Source organism: Coregonus clupeaformis, chromosome 33, assembly GCF_020615455.1.
Source record: "Coregonus clupeaformis isolate EN_2021a chromosome 33, ASM2061545v1, whole genome shotgun sequence".
Lineage (NCBI taxonomy): Eukaryota > Metazoa > Chordata > Actinopteri > Salmoniformes > Salmonidae > Coregonus > Coregonus clupeaformis.
Window position 1 is genome coordinate 4,125,555 of NC_059224.1, and position 6,000 is coordinate 4,131,554.

The 6,000-nt window shown below is 42.5% G+C and overlaps 1 protein-coding gene across 1 annotated transcript in view; it reads right to left on the minus strand.

The window, feature by feature from the left end:
• LOC121548519 (chloride intracellular channel protein 5) overlaps window positions 1-6,000 on the minus strand; it is an 82,458-nt gene that overhangs the window by 63,018 nt on the left and 13,440 nt on the right. The window lies entirely within an intron of this gene.

Genomic DNA, 6,000 nt, shown 5'->3' on the forward strand with positions numbered 1-6,000 from the left:
CACTTCTCTACATTCATCATGTGATAATATAATCTCTCTCTCTCCCCATCAGCATCACTGAAAACAGGTCTCTCTCCTTTCGGCAGTTTAATCAGGTCAGGTTCAGAGCCTCGTCTCTGAAAGCTGTCTGGTTGAATGATCTTTGCATGACATTCTAGTCACAAACATAAACAGATGTTAGATACGGAAATAAGATTTCATCTTCAGCTCTTTTGATTCACTCCGCAGTTTTAAATCTGCTCTGAATTCTAGAAATCTGAATGATCTGATTTCTAGGTTGAAGATACCCTTCAACATAGTCTGAAATCAGGAAGCATATATTTGCTTCCTGATAAATTAACCCCTTAGAGTAATCTCGCAGATAAACAGGTAAACAGGTGACCACTTCCCCCAGCAGCAGTAGGAGAGAGAGAGAGAAGTAGCATCATATATATTTAATGTGTGTTCAGGCTAACTAACACAGCTTATATCTGATCTGACCAGATAGAGAGGAATCCTGTTACATTATTCATGCTTGGATTTGGTTTTAGCTGCTGCATGGGACTCTAACCCTGAGGCTTCAAGGTTTCTGCTGCATGGGGAATATAACCCTTGTGCCTTAAGGTTTCTGCTGCATGGGGAATATAACCCTTGTGCCTTAAGGTTTCTGCTGCATGGGGAATATAACCCTTGTGCCTTAAGGTTTCTGCTGCATGGGGAATATAACCCTTGTGCCTTAAGGTTTCTGCTGCATGGGGAATATAACCCTTGTGCCTTAAGGTTTCTGCTGCATGGGGAATATAACCCTTGTGCCTTAAGGTTTCTGCTGCATGGGGAATATAACCCTTGTGCCTTAAGGTTTCTGCTGCATGGGGAATATAACCCTTGTGCCTTAAGGTTTCTGCTGCATGGGGAATATAACCCTTGTGCCTTAAGGTTTCTGCTGCATGGGGAATATAACCCTTGTGCCTTAAGGTTTCTGCTGCATGGGGAATATAACCCTTGTGCCTTAAGGTTTCTGCTGCATGGGGGAATATAACCCTTGTGCCTTAAGGTTTCTGCTGCATGGGGAATATAACCCTTGTGCCTTAAGGTTTCTGCTGCATGGGGAATATAACCCTTGTGCCTTAAGGTTTCTGCTGCATGGGGAATATAACCCTTGTGCCTTAAGGTTTCTGCTGCATGGGGAATATAACCCTTGTGCCTTAAGGTTTCTGCTGCATGGGGAATATAGCCCTTGTGCCTTAAGGTTTCTGCTGCATGGGGAATATAACCCTTGTGCCTTAAGGTTTCTGCTGCATGGGGAATATAACCCTTGTGCCTTAAGGTTTCTGCTGCATGGGGAATATAACCCTGGGGCCTCAAGGTTTCTGCTGCATGGGGAATATAACCCTTGTGCCTTAAGGTTTCTGCTGCATGGGGAATATAACCCTTGTGCCTTAAGGTTTCTGTAAATGACTGATATAGATAGAAAGATCTAGAGTATGTAAACAACAACAACTTCTCTGACTGTGAGTTCTGCTGAACGTCCTCGTTATAAGGGACGATACATCATGTCCTGTATATAAGCACCTTCCAACCTATTACCACTTCAGCCCTTAATATATGGAATATTTTCTCACAGCTGCAACTACTACCGTTCATCACACAGGTCTACGTGCTGATGGAAAGCTCTGTTGGATTCTCTCTGGACAGATAACACCCCCCTCTAGTGGCCGACTGACAGACACACACTTCTCTTCAGAGCGATGAGGGCACGCTTCTCTTCAGAGCGATGAGGGCACACTTCTCTTCAGAGTGAAGAAGGGAATACTCAGGGGTGGGAAAAGCACTCAATTGTCATACTTGAGTAAAAGTAAAGATACCTTAATAGAAAATGACTCAAGTAAAAGTGAAAGTCACCCAGTAAAGTACTACTTGAGTAAAAGTCAAAAAGTATTTGGTTTTAAATATACTTAAGTATCAAAAGTAAAAGTATGAATAATTAAACATTCCTTCTATTAAGCAAACCAGACGGCACAATTTTCTTGTTTTTTTTTATTTACGGACAGCCAGGGTCACACTCCAACACTCAGACAGTTAAAACAAAGCATGTGTGTTTAGTGAGTCTGCCAGATCAGAGGCAGTAGGGATGACCAGGGATGTTCTCTTGATAAGTGTGCGAATTGGACCATTTTCTGTCCTGCTAAGCATTCAAAATGTAATGAGTTGATCTGGGTAGGTAGGTAGAAAATGTAGTGAGTAAAAAGTACATAATTTTCTTTAGGAATGTAGTGAAGTAAAAGTAAAAGTTGTTATAAATATAAATAGTAAAATAAAGTACAGATACCCAAAATAACTACTTAAGTAGTACTTTAGTATTTTTACTTATGTACTTTACACCACTGGGAACACTTCTCTTCAGAGTGAACAAGGGAATACTTATCTTCAGAGTGAGAATGTCGCTGTAATGCATAGCAGCTGTTTTACAGGCTCCTGACCAATTCTGCATTATTATTTTCTTTATTATATCTTAATTTTTTTGTACATAGAGCTGTCCTCTGTTGGAGGAAGTCTGCCCCACCCTTTCACCTACCGACCCAGATCAACACTACCTACCTGGGGAGAACAAGATCAACACTATTCTACCTACAGTGGGGAGAACAAGATCAACACTATTCTACCTACAGTGGGGAGAACAAGATCAACACTATTCTACCTACAGTGGGGAGAACAAGATCAACCCTTTCACCTACAGTGGGGAGAACAAGATCAACACTACCTACCTACCGACCCAGATCAACACTATTCTACCTACAGTAACTACCCAGATCAACACTATTCTACCTACCTACCCAGATCAACTCTATTCTACCTACCTACCCAGATCAACTCTATTCTACCTACCGACCCAGATCAACACTATTCTACCTACCTACCCAGATCAACTCTATTCTACCTACCTACCCAGATCAACTCTATTCTACCTACCTACCCAGATCAACTCTATTCTACCTACCGACCCAGATCAACTCTATTCTACCTACCTACCCAGATCAGCACTATTCTACCTACAGTAACTACCCAGAGCAACACTATTCTACCTACCCAGATCAACTATATTCTACCTACCCAGATCAACTCTATTCTACCTACCCAGATCAACACTATTCTACAGTACCTACCCAGATCAACTCTATTCCAGCTACAGTACCTACCCAGATCAACTCTATTCTACCTACCTACCCAGATCAACTATATTCTACCTACAGTAACTACCCAGATCAACTCTATTCTACCTACCTACCCAGATCCGCACTATTCTACCTACAGTACCTACCCAGATCAACACTATTCTACCTACCCAGATCAACTCTATTCTACCTACCCAGATCAACTCTATTCTACCTACCCAGATCAACTCTATTCTACCTACCCAGATCAACTATATTCTACCTACCTACCCAGATCAACTCTATTCTACCTACCTACCCAGATCAACTATATTCTACCTACAGTACCTACCCAGATCAACTCTATTCTACCTACCCAGATCAACTCAATTCATCCTACCCAGATCAACTCTATTCTACCTACCTACCCAGATCAACTATATTCTACCTACAGTACCTACCCAGATCAACTCTATTCTACAGTTCACGGCTGTGCTTCCCTTTGGAGTCTGTAATAGTCAGGAAGTCCAGGACCCAGATGCACAGGGCGGGGTTCAGACCCAGAGCCCCGAGATGAATAATGAGCTTGGAGGGTACTATGATGTTAAAGGCTGAGCTGTTGTCAATTAACAGAATTCTTACATACAGTGCCTTGCAAAAGTAATCATCCCCCTTGGCGTTTTTTCCTAATTTGTTGCATTACAACCTGTAATTTAAATTGATTTTTATACACAAAATAGTCAAAATTGGTGAAGTGTTATGAAAAAAATGACTTGTTTCAAACAATTCAAAAAAATAAATAACGGAAAAGTGTTGCGTATTTATCCCCCCTTTGCTATGAAGCCCCTAAATAAGATCTGGTGCAACCAATTAACTTCAGAAGTCACATAATTAGTTAAATAAAGTCCACCTGTGTGCAATCTAAGTGTCACATGATCTCAGTATATATACACCTGTTCTGAAAGGCCCCAGAGTCTGCAATCACCACTAAGCAAGGGGCACCACCAAGCAAGCGGCACCATGAAGACCAAGGAGCTCTCCAAACAGGTCAGGGACAAAGTTGTGGAGAAGTACAGATCAGGGTTGGGTTATAAAAAAAATATCTGAAACTTTGAACATCCCACGGAGCACCATTGAATCCATTATTAAAAAATTGAAAGAATATGGCACCACAACAAACCTGCCAAGAGAGGGCCGCCCACCTAAACTCACGGACCAGGCAAGGAGGGCATTAATCAGAGGCAACAAAGAGACCAAAGATAACCCTGAAGGAGCTGCAAAGCTCCATAGCGGAGATTGGAGTATCTGTCCATAGGACCACTTTAAGCCGAACACTCCAGAGAGCTGGGCTTTATGGAAGAGTGGCCAGAAAAAAGCCATTGCTTGAAGAAAAAAATAAGCAAACACGTTTGGTGTTCACCAAAAGGCATGTGGGAGACTCCCCAAACATATGGAAGAAGGTACTCTGGTCAGATGAGAGTAAAATTGAGCGCAAACCCAACACCTCTCATCATCCCGAGAACACCATCCTGTGGGGATGGTGTTCTCTGGGTGATGAGAGGTGTTGGGTTTGCGCTCAATTTTACTCTCATCTGAAGTATGGTGGTGGCAGCATCATGCTGTGGGGATGTTTTTCATCGGCAGGGACTGGGAAACTGGTCAGAATTGAAAGAATGATGGATGGTGCTAAATACAGGGAAATTCTTGAGGGAAACCTGTTTCAGTCTTCCAGAGATTTGAGACTGGGACGGAGGTTCACCTTCCAGCAGGACAATGACCCTAAGCATACTGCTAAAGCAAAACTCGAGTGGTTTAAGGGGAAACATTTAAATGTCTTGGAATGGCCTAGTCAAAGCCCAGACCTCAATCCAATTGAGAATCTGTGGTATGACTTAAAGATTGCTATCCACCAGCAAAACCCATCCAACTTGAAGGAGCTGGAGCAGTTTTGCCTTGAAGAATGGGCAAAAATCCCAGTGGCTAGATGTGCCAAGCTTATAGAGACATACCCCAAGAGACTTGCAGCTGTAATTGTTGCAAAAGGTGGCTCTACAAAGTATTGACTTAGGGGGGGTGAATAGTTATGCACGCTCAAGTTTTCTGTTTCTTTGTCTAATTTCTTGTTTGTTTCACATTAAAACATATTTTGGATCTTCAAAGTGGTAGGCATGTTGTGTAAATCAAATGATACAAACCCCCAAAAAATCTATTTTAATTCCAGGTTGTAAGGCAACAAAATAGGAAAAATGCCAAGGGGGGTGAATACTTTCACAAGCCACTGTAGGTATTCCTCTTGTCCAGATGGAATAGGGCAGTGTGCAGTGTGATGGCGATTGCATCGTCTGTGGATCTATTGGGGTGGTATGAAAATTGAAGTGGGTCTAGGGTGTCAGGTAAGGTGGAGGTGTTATGATCCTTAACTAGCCTCTCAAAGCACTTCATGAGGACAGAAGTGAGTGCTAAGGGGTGATAGTAATTTAGTTCAGTTATCTTTGCTTTCTTGGGTAGAGGAACAGTGGGGACAGCAGACTGGGATAGGGAGAGATTGAATATGTTTTGCGCGAATGCTGGCATCTATCCACAGTGTTTGGTTTGGGTAGGTTTTAATAGTCACCGTGGGAACAACATCCCCTATACACTTCCTGATGAACTAAGTCACTTTGTCAGTGTATACGTCAACGTTATTCCCGGAACATATCCCAATCCGCGTGATCAAAACAATCTTGAACCATGGATTCCGATTGGTCAGACCAGTGTTGAATCAACCTTAGCACGGGTACTTCCTGTTTGAGTTTGTGCCTATAGGAGGGGAGGAGCAGAATGTAGTTGTGATCTGATTAGCTGAAGGGAGGGCGGGGGAGGGCCTTGT